The following is a 16,598-nucleotide window of genomic DNA, read 5'->3' on the forward strand; positions in this document are numbered from 1 at the left end:
AAAAAAAAAAAACAAAAAAAAAAGAAAATAATTTAGCCGGGTGCGGTGGCTCAAGCCTGTAATCCCAGCACTTTGGGAGGCCGAGGCGGGTGGATCACGAGGTCGATAGATCGAGACCATCCTGGTCAACATGGTGAAACCCCGTCTCTACTAAAAATACAAAAAACTAGCTGGGCGTGGTGGTGCGTGCCTGTAATCCCAGCTACTCAGGAGGCTGAGGCAGGAGAATTGCCTGAACCCAGGAGGTGGAGGTTGCGGTGAGCCGAGATCGCGCCATTGCACTCCAGCCTGGGTAACAAGAGCAAAACTCCATCTCAAAAAATAATAATAATAATAATAAAATAAATAAATAATAATAATAATTTAATGAAGTAAAAGCCTACTTCCATGAGGGTGTAGTAAAACTGATAGTATCAGACATTACTGATTGCTATGGTTTGAATTTGTCCCCCGAAGTTTATGTGTTGGAAAGTTAATCCTCAGTGCAACAGTGTTGAGAGGTGGGACGTTTAAGGGGTGATTGGGTCATGAGGGATCTGCCCTCATGCATGGATTAATCTTGAGTAGTTTCCTAATAAAAGGATGAGCTTGGCTTCTCTTCCCTCTCTCTCTCTTGCCCATGCCTTCTGCCATGTTATGATATAGCTAGAAGGCCCTCACCTTCTAGAAGGCCTTCAATCTTGGACTTCCCAGCCTCCAGAGCAGTGAGGCAAATAAAATTCTATTGTTCATAGATTACCCTATCTGTGGTATTCTATTATAGCAAGAAAGAATGAACTAAGACTGTCAATACTGCTAATCAGCACATCCCAACTTAATATCAGTGTGGTGGTATATTTCAAAAGCCATAAAAATGATAGCACTCTTTGGTCCATTTATGTGACTCTTATCCTAAAGAAATAGGTAACTTTTGGTATACCTATAGGCAATTAAAAATAATGGCTATGGGAACTCTACAGTAGGAAGGAAAAGCTCGGAGTTTAATATGGATGATGTTTATATTTCCACCATATTTATAGCCATAGTTAAAAAGAAGCCTGTAACCTGGATCTCTACCCTAAGCCACCAAAATGGTTTTCTCCAAAGCCCGCATAAGTGCCTAGTTGCTGAATCCAGGGAACATCTGACTGTGGGGAGCATTTAACACCGCAGTTTCTTGTTAGGCCCCTAAACCCCCTTTCCTCCTCTTAATTCAGTTTGGTGGTCTCCAAGGACCAAGCCTAGGTTACTTCCTCCATTCCCTCAACACCCTTACAGAGGGATTTTTCACATTTTTTTCCAAACTGCTTCCATTTCCATCTACAAGCCAAGGATTCCAAAATCCTGACCATTTGGACTACTTTAGACAGAACCTCTCCACAATGCATAGAGTCACCAGTTAGCTTGATATTTGCATTTGGATACTACCCCAGCTCTTCAAATCATTAAATCTAAATTGAACTCTTTCTCACCAAAAGCTGTTCTCTTTTTATCTCTCTCTCATCATTGCTACTGAAACCACTCCCATCACTTCCTCTTACTTGAATGATGACCACAGTAATTCCCTAATGGGTCCTACTGTTCCCAGTTTCTCTCCACCTTTGACACAGTTGACAGAATAATCCTCTTTAAGCATAAACCATCATTCTTGACTTAGGTCCTTCAATGGCTCTCTGCCTGCAGGGTGAAGCCCACCTTCTTGGCTGGTACATGAGATCTTTCCTAATTTGACCTCTGCCCACAGAACAGCACCCCTCACACACTTTCTTCTCTCTGCACTTATCCAACCAAGTGTAACTGCCAAAACATGCCACTTTCTCTTGCTTTGGTACACACTAAACCCTGCAAGTGTCACAGATCCTCAAGGGTCTGTCTTCCTGAACTGAATTTAAGAATCACTCCTCCAGGAAGCCTTCTTTGACCGTCTTCTGTGATCTCACAGCATCTATTTCATAATCTTTACCCTACCTGTAAACATCTACAATTTTTTATTATTGGTCACTTTCCCCCAAGAGCTCCTTATGAATGGGGAGTGTACCTTCCACATGTGTGGCTAGAGCCTCCCACAGTGGGAAATGAGGTGAAAGAAAAAAAAAAAGCAGATTATGACAATAACTTAATACAATGACAGGGAAGTATGTGCTTATTTTTTCCCTTCCCTGTTTTCCATATTGTTTAGTATGTGGATTATATTATTTTGACACATTTTAAAAATGTGTCAAATTAATATAAAATTATTAATACAAAATAATTAATACAAAAGTAATACAAAATAAAATTATATTATTTTGACACATTTTTAAAATGTGTCAAATTATATTATTTGACACATTTTTAAGATGTGTCCAATCTCTCCAAGCTAGCTCCAGTAAAATAACTTACTGCCCAAGTAAAGTCAACTTCAAGTTCCTCTTTCCCCAGACCCTTTAGGCTCAAGACCCCCACCTCAAGCTTTACAAATCCAGGATTCTACTTTCCACAAATCCATCAGGATTCTACTTTCCGCAAAATAAAAAGGCTTACTTCAACATTTTCAGCAGACAGAAGGACCACCCACACAGCAAAAAATTCCTTGGCCTTGAAAAGGTTACATTGCTCTTGTAACTGAGTGCCAAAACCCATTTTTGGCCAAACATTAATTCGTCAGAACCTCACTGTATTCACTGCCTGAACGCAAAAAAATGAGGTGCTCTGACAACCTTGTCACAGATTTATAGGAGACAGAGATGATGGGACTTCTGACTGATATATCCATCACCTTGTCAGCTTAAGACATCAATGAAAGATGGGGGTTGGGGAAAGATTATGAAAATTCCCCCTCCGCCCCTTTAAAAAAAAAAATCAAAACATTAATTCTCAGGTATCCAGAAGTTCAATCATGCACCACTGTCTTTTAATTCTTTTAAATTTGTGAAAAATAATCCAGCTACATAATGTTCAGTCTGACATTTGCTATTATTTTTCCCTAAAAGAAAACAAAAACCTGATTAGTTCCAAAAATAAAATATAAAGAAGAACTCAGATGAGAAGCAAACCCTGTGGCTTAGAAACCATTGCTCTGATTAACAGCACATAAGTGTTACCTGACGAATGGGTTCCTGTCTTAAATGCAATTATCACAAATTTCTTGTGATTCCCCACTGTTTTTATGGTTTATGCCCAGCTCTCAAAGCAACAAATTTAATAGCAATAAATCAAAGGACTGCTTCTCATCTCAGTCAGCAGAGACGCCGGAGGGAAATGCAGAGCCCTGGCTCCACAGCTATCCGGAATGTACCTGCTTCTCCGCCCTCAGAAGTCCTTGCATCCACCCCTGAAGGGGTGATTTTCACAGTTACGCCCATCGACAGGGCCTGCTGCGACAATCAGGACAAACAGGGCCTCTGTCCTCAGGAAACCCCCTCCTGGCGCTGCGGGCCTATTTCCCGGGGATACGGCCGCCATGCTGTTGGCAGGGCCAGACATGGTGCTTCCGGTGGGGCAGAAGCACCACCGGGTCAAGGGGTCTGGCGGCAATGGATCAACCGCAGGGCCAAGGTCACGCAAGAATATCAAATCAGCCACCTTGGCCAACATGGCGAAACCCCAACTCTACTTAAAGAAAAAAAAAAAAAAAATTGGCGGGGCGTGGTGGCGCACCTGTAGTCCCAACTACTGAAGAGGCTGAAGCTGGAGAATCGCTTGAACCCGGGAGGCAGCGGCTGCAGGGAGGCGGAGGCTGCAGTGAGCTGAGATCGCGCCACTGCACTCCAGTCTGGGCAAGAGAGTGAAACTCCGTCTCAAAAAAAAAAAAAAAAAAAAAAGAAAAAGAAAAAAAGAAAAAGAAAAAAAAAATCAAATTAGTAATAACTTCCTCCAGGAAATGGGGGCAAAAGAGAAATAGAGGAATGATGGGGAGTGGGAGGAGGGTCAGGTGGGCTATTCACTAGAAGAACTGAAAGGGGCTGGCAAGCATCTTTGTCACTGAGAGAGCATACTATAAACAAGCAGCAGCATTTATAAGGTATAATTTCCAAGACTCTTGGTTGAGCTAAAAAATAGGGATGCCTATGGGTACCCATCATTATCACCTGGAAACCTGCCTTGTGTTGATTAATTACATTCTTACCACAGAGAAGAAGAGTAATTAAAAGGGAGAAAAATAAAATATGAAAGCAGGTCAAAGAAGATCAAATGACTGATTCAAGGCCACCTGACCAACAAGACATTGTCACAGTCAGGAGACACCTTTGTGCTTCATCCACCAGTAGTTTATTGCAAAGTGAAGTTTTGGTTCAGAACAAAAGGGAAGTAAGTCCACTAAGATGAACTACTGTATGCGAATTAATGAAGTTGATGCAATAGATAGTAACATGTATTTAATATCAGCTGTAGGTGGTTCTCAAAGTCAAATTTTATTAACTCTGCAGATGTTCAAGCTGTACAGATTTTTTCAGGTGTACATACAACATAATTATATCAAAACAAAGTTAATTTTTATAAAATATGATTTCCTTAAGAACTGAAGATGCTAAAAAGCTCCAACCATAAATTCATCAAATATTTGATGCCCATTTAAAGATACCATTAAAGATTTGACAAATACATAAGTAACACAGCTGAATGAGAAAAGTTAAGACCCAAATGACTGCATACCTCACTAATCCCGTATTAAAACAGAAAACGTCACATAAATTGAGCTGATTTGAAATCTTTTTATTAGAAAATAAAAGCTATGTCCATTTAAACCATCATTCCTAAAACAGCTACCAAACAATATAATTATTACCTTAAATCCCAAACAATAATACAATCTTTTCCATCCACATTATCTTCCTCATTGGTTGATATAGGATATCTAATCCTTCCATGACATATACAGTGGCCATTAAGGATGACAGTTAACGGTAGTTATGTATATACAGTGGAAATAGTAAAACTGACCAGACACAAAATTGAATCACTACTCTCATTGAGAATAGGGTCAATAAAAATAATAAAACCAATACGTATTGTTCAATCACTTGCTATCTTTAGCAGTAAAAGTCAAACAACACACACGTATTAATTTTTTCCATAAATGTTTACATGTTGAAAATATTTTTTAATCCATGTTCAGATAATTAACAATGAAAAGACATTTCATCTTCTTTCTTACATCCAGGGACTTTATCAGACTTGCATTCACTAGGTGCACAGAAAGAGCAGTAAATGAAAAGGCAATTTGATCATAAACTGCAAGACAGACAGAAGTGTTCTATTTTAAGGCAAGTATCTTCATCACACACATACATAGCAATTTATCCACTGATGAATGTTATATGGCAGTATCAACCAAGAAACTGAGGTATAACTTTACTCAACGTAAGTACAAATGTCAGAAAATGTGAAGACATTCTCAATGTACTTAACATATTTTACCCATAACTAAAAGACTCTTCTCAAACTTCTTATATGCCCAGAAATACCCGAGATTCTCAATTCTAGAAAAAATACTAGAAATTAAATACTCTTAATACCTTTGCATAAGGCTCTCCATATAAGGCTACTTTTGATATAAGGCTACTTCGACGTATTTTCTGACAATAGTAAAAATGTGCAACAAAATTTAAAGTATTCTGAAACTAAAGAAAAAGGTCTTGGTCTCAAGAGGGATAGTGAGGTGGTTAGTTTATTGATCAAAATTAAACTTAAGCTAAAAATCAAATTTAAAATGCATCAGATAAAAACATTTCCTGGCCAGGAGTGTTGGCTCATACCTGTAATCCCAGCACTTTGGGAGGCTGAGATGGGTGGATTTGCTTGAGCCCAGGAGTTTGAAACTACCCTGGGCAACATGGCGAAACCCCATCTCTATAAAAAATACAAAAATTAGCTGGTTGTCATGGCACATGCCTGTAATCCCAGCTATTTGGGAGACTGAGGTGGGAGGATCACTTGAGCCCAGGAGGTTGAGGCTGCAGTGGGCCGTTATCTTGCCGCTGCACTGAAGCCTGGGCATCAGAGTGAGACCCTGTGTCTCAAAAAAATAAAAAAAATAAAATTCTTTCAACATAAAACTGAACTATCATGATATAAAAATGGTTGAATGAATAAGGTATTTTTTAGTGCAAAACAGACATACATTTATCTTTACATAAATAACTTAAATAGAATATAATAACTTGGAATTCATAATATATTTTTAAAATCTACATTCTGTGACCTTACAAAAGTAAATCTATCCTTTACTTTCAAGTTAAAATGGCCAAAAAGTTTACCTTTGGAGATTTCAAGTCAATGGCTTTCTAAAATGAAGGATAATACAAACCTAAGTCACAGGCCATTTGGTACATTAACATGTAAGCCATCAGTTTTGGGCCGTAAAAGCAAAAAATAATTAACTACAACATAAATTGGAAAAAATGTACTCCAGTTTTATCCTCTAGTCCAAAGACTTATAGTGTCTATGTTCAGACTATTCAATAATTAAGAATTATTGAACAGTCTGATGCAATGACATTCAGTGAAAACAATCTGATTACTAACTGCATTCCTGTTCAAAATATTTTCCCTAAAATGAAAATAGAAAGTATTCACCATCCCAAATATGAACTACTAAAAGGTAGACTTTTTTTTTTAAGTTTAGGCTGGGCACTGTGGCTCACGCCTATAATCCCAGTACTTTGGGAGGCCAAGGCAGGTGGATCATTTGAGGTCAGGAGTTTGAGACCATCCTGGCCAACATGGCGAATCCCCATCTCTACTAAAAACACAAAAATTAGCCGGGCATGATGGCACATGCCTATAATCCCAGCTACTCAGGAGGCTGAGGCAGGAGAATTGCCTGAGCCTGGGAGGCAGAGGTTGCAGTGAGCTGAGATTGTGCCACTGCACTACAGTTTCAGCGAGAGAGACCCTGCCTCAAAAAAAGTTTGGCAATTATTGTGCTCATTTCCTCTACCAAACTCTCAGTGACATTAAGAGAAAAAAAACTCTAATTATTTTCACCTAATAATTTAATCAAGTACTCTAGAAAAATTTTCTAATGGGAAGTTTGATAGGAATTGCTTATTTCATTTCCAAATGAGATCAAAAGAAAGGAAACAAAAGGGGATTCAGAAAATTAGACTAGCTAGCTTAATAAATAATAAGAATAAACATTGAAACAGCTGCATACTAAGTAACCAGAAAGATCCACAACTCAAATACCACTTCCACAATAATGTCAGTGATGTGGGGTCTCTGACTGATTCATACAGAAACAGGCACAAGGCTGGGCGTGGTAGCTCATGCCTGTAATTCCAGCACTTCGGGAGGTCAAGTCAGGTACATCACTTAAGGTCAAGAGTTCAAAACCAGCCTGGCCAACATGGTGAAACCCCATCTCTACTAAAAATACATAAATCAGCTGAGTGTAGTGGCACACTCTTGTAATCCCAGCTACTTGGGACGCTGAGGCAGGAGGATCACTTGAAATCAGGAGGTGGAGGTTGCAGTGAGCCAAGATTATACACCACTGCACTCCAGCCTGGGCAATAGAGCAAGACTCCATCTCAAAAAAAAAAAAAAAAAAAAAAGGCGAGAAGCACCCTCAAGTGCCAATCTCACAGAGTTGCTCCTTTGCAAAAATGTCCTAACACTTTGGGGAGAGTGTGGTATAAGGGGAGAGGAGCTCTAAGAGTAAATACCAAGATAGATGCTCTTTCATTTGAACAGATCTAGAAATCTGCTTACTTAGTAATTAGCTGAACATGCCAATGACTTCAATTCAAACACTCGCCCTTCGAGAGACAGCCACAAATCAGCCATGTCCTCTGGCCACAGAATGATTCATTTTTGTTATAACTATGGCTAATCCCAACAGCAATTTGAGCTTAGAGTAAAATTCATTTTCTACTCTTGAGTATACCAGACAGATCAATCACTGTGACATCTAAGTACTTCTTCTTCCTTCTCATCATGTCCAATCAGCAAAATGTCATGAACACAGTAGGCCAGGGTGTTACTCTGCACAAAGTCTCTGTGGACCATAGGATGATACTTCCACCACTTTCTTCTAAAAGAAACTGTCCTGCCCACAGCAATCACCTCACCCAAAATCATTGCTTCCTCCAGGGCAGGGAGCCTGGCTTGTAAAACCTCTCCCCAGCCCAGGTGATGGTAAGACTCAGCTAATGCTACTCTGGAATCTGAAGATAGAAAGTACAAAAAGAATCAACCAGTGGACCTCAAGTAGAGAAGATACTGGAAAAGAAGAAGAGATACCATGCAGGTGAGGGTGATGCCAGACCCTGAGAGGGAGGAAGAAAAAGAACAGAACCACCAGACTCAGCTGGCAGCTACTGTTGTGTCCTTACAATCATCACCCCATTACCTCCAGTGACCTGTGTTTTCCTATAACAAATGAGTCTATAAATACAGAGAGGAAGATATATTTTTGAGAGGCTGATGGCTACAATTTTTTTTCTCTAAGCAAATTTTATTAGGATAAGCAACTAGGGGGCCAGACATAGTGGCTCATGCTTGTAATTGCAGCACTTTGGAAGGCCAAGGCAGGCAGATCACTTGAGCTCAGGAGTTCGAGATCAGCCTGGGCAACACAATGAGACCCTGTCTCTACAAAAAATAAATAAAATTAGCTGAGCATCATGGTGCATGCCTGTAGTCCTAGCTAGTATGGAAGGCTGAGATGGGAGGATTGCTTGAGCCCAGGAGGTTGGGGCTACAATGAGCTGTGATCGTGCCACTGCCTGCAAGCGTAGGCAACAGAGACTCTGTCTTTAAAATAAATAAATAAATAAATAAATAAGCTAACCAACTAAAATCAGAGGTTTATTTTCAAAATATTTAAAAATGTTAACCAGGCCAGGCAAGGTGGCTCATGCCCGTAGTCCCAGCACTTTGAGAGGCCAAGGCAGGAAAATCACTTCAGCTCAGGAGTTTGAGAGAAGCCTGGGTGACACAGTCAGCCCCTGTGTACAAAAAAGTTAAAAATTAGTCGGGTATGGTGATGCACACCTGTAGTCCCAGCTACTTGGGAGGCTGAGGTGGGAGGATCACTTGAGCCCAGAAGGTTGAGGCTGCAATGAGTCATCACGCTGCTGCACTCTAGCCTGGGCCACTGTGTGAGATTCTGTTTCAAAAAAAAAAAGACAAAACACCTAAAACAAACAAACCAGAAAAAGTATTAAGCAAAAATAAAAGACTGACAGGCCAGGAGTGGTGGCTCACACATGTAATCCCAGCACTTTGGGAGGCCGAGGCAGGCAGATCTCTTGAGGACAGGAGTTTGAGACCAGCCTGGCCAACATGATGAAATCCCATCCCTACTAAAATTACAAAAATTAGCCAGGTGTAAACGCACCTGTAATCCCAGCTGTTCAAGAGGCTGAGACACAAAAAATCACTTGAACCTGGGAGGCAGAGGTTGCAGTGAGCCAAGATCATGCCACTGCACTCCAGCCTGGGTAGACAAAGCAAGACCCTATCTCAAAAAAAAAAAAGAATTATAAAATATTAATGCATTTTTATGAAAAGGTTGCTATAATTTTCATTACTTTATAAATTTTAGGAGTTGTGGCCATTATTCAGTCAATGACTAATAATTAGGGATGCTGCTATTCCTAAGAATAGCTGTTATGAATAGTACTGAATACATTTATTTTACAGTTATGGCAAAGTACATCTCTCTTTGAAACCTTTTTTTCCCCTGAACATTTTAAATAAATATGTAACATTACAAATGTAGTGTGCCCAGAATCTTGAACCATAACTCCATTAGGTTTGATATACACATTTGCACTGAAGATTAATATTTGCCTAGAACATTCACAAGATTTATTTAAAATGTAGCCATTAACCAAAGGCCTTTGGGGCATATGTACAAAATTAGAGAACTGTAAGTATTCAGTCAAAAACTACATTAGAAATATTACTCATGAAAAAATGCCAGTGGGGCTCTATCTATTAAAAGTTAGTCAAAACCAGAAAACTTGCAAGTAAGCTTCCAACCATTTGAGGAAATGTTGTTTGCAGATAATATTACGCTTTTCACTGATTTTAGTGACATAATTTCCAAAAGGAAATTCCACTTATGATGACGAATCACATTTAAAAATCTGGGCTTGGAGCTAGGCACAGTGGCTCATGCCTCTAACCCCAGCACTTTGCGAGGCTGAGGCAGACAGATAACCTGAGGTCAGGAGTTTGAGACCAGCCTGGCCAACATGGCAAAACCCCATCTCTAATAAAAATACAAAAATTGTCCAGGTGCAGTGGCTCATGCCTATAATCCCAGCACTTTGGGAGGCCAAGGCGTTTGGATCACGAGGTCAGGTGTTTGAGACCAGCCTGACCAACATGGTGAAACCCAATCTCTACTCAAAATACAAAAATTAGCTGGGCATGGTGGCAGGTGCCTGTAATGCCAGCTACTCGGGAGGCTGAGGCAGGAGAATTGCTTGAACCTGGGAGGCGGAGGTTGTAGTGAGCCAAGATTGTGCCATTGCACTCCAGCCTGGGCGACAGGGCAAGAATCCATCTCAAAAAAAAACAAACAAAAAACAAACAAAAAAAAACAAATATTAATCAGGTATAGTGGCACATGTCTGTAATCCAGCTACTTAAGAGGCTGAGGCAGGAGAATCACTTGAACCCGGGAGATGGAGGTGGCAGTGAGCCAAGATCTCCAGCCTGGGTGACAGATCAAGACTGCGTCTCAAAAAAAAAAAAAAAAAAAAAAAATCGGGGGTTAGTATTTGTGTAAAGGAGCCTCAGAATAGGTCTTTTGAGGGCTTTTTGAAGGTAGAAGGATCTCTCAGAACGTATTTGTCAGGGTGAGGCCAGTTGATGGACAGCTCTGTGTACCCCACAGTGACCAGCACAGAAGTGACACTTGTTAGGCAAATGCTCCTGTTTTGTGCACACAAAAGATTAAAATTAAACAACAACAACAAGAAAACTCAAAACTTTTCCTAGGGCAATGTTGCAGGTTAATTAACCATCAAGTCTTGTTTTCGGAATACATCCTCCATCCCAGTAATTCAGTAGTACTTGTGCTTCCTGTAAGTACTATGGAAAGATAGGATTAAACACTGTTGGGAAATCCAGTTCCAGAAAATTCAGAGCTGTTTCTCAGCTCTTCTGCCAAAGTACTCCCAAGATAGGTAAAGAAAGAAAACTGAACGAGCTCTAACATTGACAGTTCAAGGACATAGAGGCACCATGTATCCACAACCTCCAGCATTCTCTCCCAGGACCCTGAAATAACTGAGATTCAGAAGCATGAGGTCGGGTAATAAAGAGGCTTTACAATGAACCAACCAATACAAGCAAGTAATCTTTTAACTCTCATGTCTGCGTGTCTGTGTATCTTTAGGCAAGTGAACACAAACTCAAATTAAGTTGGGTTAATGAAGAGAATCCGTTCAATGAATTCAGAAAACATTAAATATATCTCAATTGAAGAACTGTTTAAAAACCGTCAAAAGCACTTCTATGGCTTCAACTTGACAAGTTTCTTGTAGAAATTTTATCTTATTTTATTTATTTATTTTTAAGAGTAAGTCTTGCTCTGCTGCCAGGCTAGAGTGCAGTGGCTCGATCTCGGCTCACTGCAACCTCCACCTCCCAGGTTCAAGTGATTTTCTTGCCTCAGCCTCCTGAGTAGCTGGGACTACAAGCATGTGCCACCACACCCAGCTAATTTTTTTTGTATTTTTAGTAGAGACAGGGTTTCACCATGTTGGCCAGGATGGTCTCAATCTCTTGACCTCATGATCCACCCACCTGGGCCTCCCAAGTGCTGGAATTACAGGCATGAGCCACCGAGCCAGGCTCTTGTAGAGACTTTAAAAAACTCACTTCAACAAAATGTATTTCCTGATACAGACAGTATAACTCAACTCACAATGTCTGTCCATTCCTTCATTAAAACACAGAATCCAAAACCCTTTTATGATTTAAAAAAAAAAACAAAACACTCAACAGACCAGCAATAGAAGGATACTTCCTCAACCAGGTAAAGGGAATCTATGGAAAAACCCACAACATCATACTTAGCAATTAAGGACTGGAATCTTTCCCCCAAAATCAGGAATAAGGGCAGGATGTCCACTTCTATTTAACATTGTACTGTAAGTTCTAACTTGGGCAATTAGATAAGAAAAAGAAGATACCCAGATTGAAAAGAAAGAAGTAAAATTATCTCCAGTTGCAGATGGCATAATCTTACATATAGAAAACTCTAAAGAATCTTTAAATAACTATTAGAGCTAATAAAGAGTTCAACAAGTATGATGGTTAATTTTAGGTGTCAACTTGACTGGATTAAGGAATAGCTAGAGAACAAGTAAATTATTACTGCTGGGTGTGTCTGTGAGGGTGTTTCAGAGATTGGTGTGAGTTGGTGGGCTGAGTGGGGAAGAGCTACCATCGATGTGGGCAGACACCACCCAACTGGCTGAAGGGCCAGGCACAGTGGCTCATGTCTGTAATCCCAGCACTTTGGGAGGCCGAGATGGACAGATCACTTGAGGTCAGCAGTTCAACACCAGCCTGACCAAAATGGTGAAACCCTGTCTCTCCTAAAAATACAAAAATTAGCTAGGTATGGTGGCACACCCCTGTAATCCCAGCTACTTGAGAGGCTGAGGCAGGAGAATCACTTAAACCTGAGAGGTGGGGGTGCAGTAAGTGAGCCTTCATGGCACCACTGCACTCTAGCCTGGGTGACAGAGCAAGACTCCATCTCAAAAAAAAAAAAAAAAAAAAAAAAAACCAAAAACACACAATTGGCTGAAGGACCAGACAGAACTAAAAACAAGAAAAGGTGATTTCTTCTCTTTCCCTTGGAACTGGGAACACTCTTCTCCTACCCTTGGACATCAGAATTCCAGATTCTCTGGCCTTTGGACTACAATAACAAAAACAAAATACTTGGGAATAAGTTAAACCAAACAAATGCAAGACTATTACACTGAAAACTATAATAAACAGTGTTGAAATAAATTAAAGAAGACCTAAGTGAATGGAAAGGCACCTCATAGTCATAGATTAGAAGACTCAATATTAGTAAAATGCTACTCCCTTAATTTATCTACAGATTCAATGTATTCACTATCAAAATTTCAACTGGATTTTTTTGCAGATATGGACACACCAATCCTAAAGTTCATATAGTAATACAAGGAACGGCCAGGTGCTGTAGCCTACACCCGTAATCCCAATACTGTGGGATGCTAAGGTGCTAAGATTGTTTGAGCCCAGGAGTTCAAAATCAGCCTGAGCAACACAGGGAGAGCATGGTGGCAATGCTTGTGCTTCCAGCTGCTCAAGAGGCTGAGATGGGAAGATCCCTTGAGCCCAGGAGGAGGCTGAGGTTGCAGTGAACTGTGATCACAGCACTGCACTCCAGCCTGGGCAACAGAATGAGACACTGTCTAAAAAAAAGAAAAAAAAAAAAAGACAGACAGAGAGAGAGAAAGAAAGATAATAATAAAGAAACAAACAAACAAACAAAAAAGCAAGGGACGTGGAATAGCCAAAATAATTTTTAAAAGGGAATCGCTTGAACCCAGGAGGCGGAGGTTACAGTGGGCCGAGACTGCACTACTACACTCCAGCCTGGGCAACATGAGTAAAACTCCATCCCCACCCCCGCCACAAAAAAAGGAAGACTCACACTTCCTAATTACCAAACTTACTACAAAGATAAAATCTTTTGTGTTGCTCTGGCATAAAAATCGACACATAGATCACTCGAATAGAATTGAGAGTCTAGAAATAAACCCTCATATCTATGGTCAATTGATTTTTGACAAAAGTACCAATATCATTACATGGGGAAAGACTGATCTTTTCAACAACTGGATATCTACATGCAAAAAATAAATAAAATTGGACTCCTACTTCATAACATATGTAAAAATTAACTCAAAATGGATCAGAGACCTAAAGATAGAAGTTAACACTAGAAACAGGGCCGGGCAAAGAGGCTCACTTCTGTAATCCCAGCACTTTGGGAGGCCAAGGCGGGCGGATCACCTGAGCTCAGGAGTTCAAGACCAACCTGGCCAACCTAGTGAAACCCCATCTCTACTAAAAATACAAAAATTAGCTAGGCATGGTGGTGCACACCTGTAATCTCAGCTACTCAGGAGGCTGAGGCAGGAGAATCGCTTGAACCAGGAAAGGAGAGGTTGCAGTGGCCAAGATCACACCATTGCACTCCAGCCTGGGTGACAAGAGCAAAACTCCATCTCAAAAAATAAAATAAAATGAAATAAAATTCTTAAGAAAAAACATAGGAGTAAATCTTCATGACCTTCAGTTTATTATATATGACACCAGAAGCAAAAGAGACAAGAGAAAAAACAGATAAATCGGCAGCATCGAAATTGAAAACGTGTGCTGCAAATGATACATACCACTAAAAAAGTGAAAAGACAACCCTCAGAATAAGAGAAAATACTTGCAAATCATATACTTGATAAGGATCTAGTATCCAGAATAAACAACTCTTAAAATCCAACAACTTTTTTTAAAACATATTTTTCTTTTAAAGGCAAAGGGTTTAAATACACATTTCTCCAAAGAAGAGATGAGAAGACAACCAACAGCATTAGTCATTAGGGAAATGAAAGTCACAACCACAGGGAGATAACCACTTCATACCCACTGTGATGGCTATTATTTTTATTTTTAAAAAGGAAAATAACAAGAGTTGGGGAGGATGTAGAGAAACTGGAACCCCCGCACATCACTGGTGGGAATCAAATTGCTCAGCTGCTTTGGAAAACAATTTGGTAGCTCCTCAAAAAGTTAAACATTAGCATCTAACCTGGCAATTCCATTCCTAGGTATATATCCAAGAGAAAAAGAAACCCTATGTCCACATGATAATTTGTACATGAATGTTCATAGCAGCATTATTCATAACAGTCAAAAAGTAGAAACCACTCAAGTGTCCATCAACTGATGCATGGATAAACAAAATGCAGCCTACACATACAATGAAATATTATTCAGTTATAAAAAGGAATGATGTACTGCTACCTACTACAACATAAATGAACCTTGAAAACATGACACTAGGTGAAAGAAGCCAGACACAAAAGGCCACATATCATATGACTCCATTTATATGAAATGTCCAGAATAGGCAAATCTACAGAGACAGAAAGTAGATGAGTGGTTGCCAGGAGATGGGTGGTGTGGAAATGGGTGGTGACTGCTAATGGGCACAGGGTACGTGAAAATGTTCTGGAGTTAGATAGTGGTGATTGTTATACAGCTCTATAAATATATTTAAAACCACACAACTGTACATTTTAAGATAACGAATTTTATGGCATATGAATTATATCTCAATTTTTTAAAAGATGCATTGTTAGGACTATCCCATTTTTTTTAGTTCCATTTTTAAACTTCTCTAAAAACTCTTCCTAAATACACTAAAGCTTGTCTACAGAGCCACAATGCCAACAACACTGACTGGTCAAGGTAGTCATGTACCCAGCAACTATCCTCATTTCCTTTCTGGCCACTCAATTGCCTCTTGGCATGGTGAAGACATGCTTAACACTCATTTGTGTGGGATTAAACAGAATAGAGTCTGGGTCACTGAACTGAGAAACGGCAAAGCAGAAAAGACCTAGAACAGGGAATGAAAACAAAATATCCATGTATCATCCCAGATACCCCTTAGAAAATTTTGTGAGAACCAGAAAAAACACACTTTCTTAGTTGACAAAATTCCTCATCCTTAAGTCAAACATTAGAATTCCTCAAATCTGAGTTTATACATACAATTCCTCAAATCTGATTTTATACATACGCTTTTTTTTTTTTAGACTGAGTCTCATTCTGTTGCCCAGGCTGGAGTGCAATGGCGTGATCTCAGCTCATTGCAACCTCCACCCTCCGGGTTCAAGCGATTCTCCTGCCTCAGCCTCGTCAGTAGCTGGGATTAGAGTCATGTGCCACCATGCCTGGCTTTTTAATAAAATCTGATCAAGTTTTAACCCTTACACAAGAATGCCCTTCTCAAAAGACCTTGTTCTTTCAAAGTGCATGAAAAATAAAATATTTTTTAAAATTTCCTTTAGGGGACGATAGATAACACAACAGAAAGATGACCCACAGGTTAGATTCCTTAACTGAGTTCCTGTACACATCTATCATTACATAAAATATGAAGACATTTACAATCCTTTTCTCCCATACAAATGTCTGGAAACCTACCTATTACACAAAGTGGGATGCACCTAATTACTTCTTACATGCTATAGTGTTCCTATCTCCGCCTTGCACTATAGCACAAAAAGACGCATACATAAAAAATATATTTAAGAAGAAGACACATAAACATATGTGTGCCCAGTTTCAGATCTTTTTGAATAAAGTTAAGTGGGAATCTAATAAAAAGTGGTTTCCATTAAATTAATATAAGCCAAGTCTTAGAAAGCAACCATGACCCACCATTCTAACTTAAAAACTGGAATATTTATATGAATTGTATTATTTATTGTTTTTAAGAGCCTTCCAAATGGTAAGAAATACTGAATAAAAAATACAGGTAAGAGATTAAGCAGTTTATCTCAAAACAAAAAATCTAAAGTTTCCACCTCTGTCGTAGGAACAAAAATAAACAACCTTCA

This window comes from Saimiri boliviensis, chromosome 1 (assembly GCF_048565385.1).
Source record: "Saimiri boliviensis isolate mSaiBol1 chromosome 1, mSaiBol1.pri, whole genome shotgun sequence".
NCBI classification, from domain to species: domain Eukaryota; kingdom Metazoa; phylum Chordata; class Mammalia; order Primates; family Cebidae; genus Saimiri; species Saimiri boliviensis.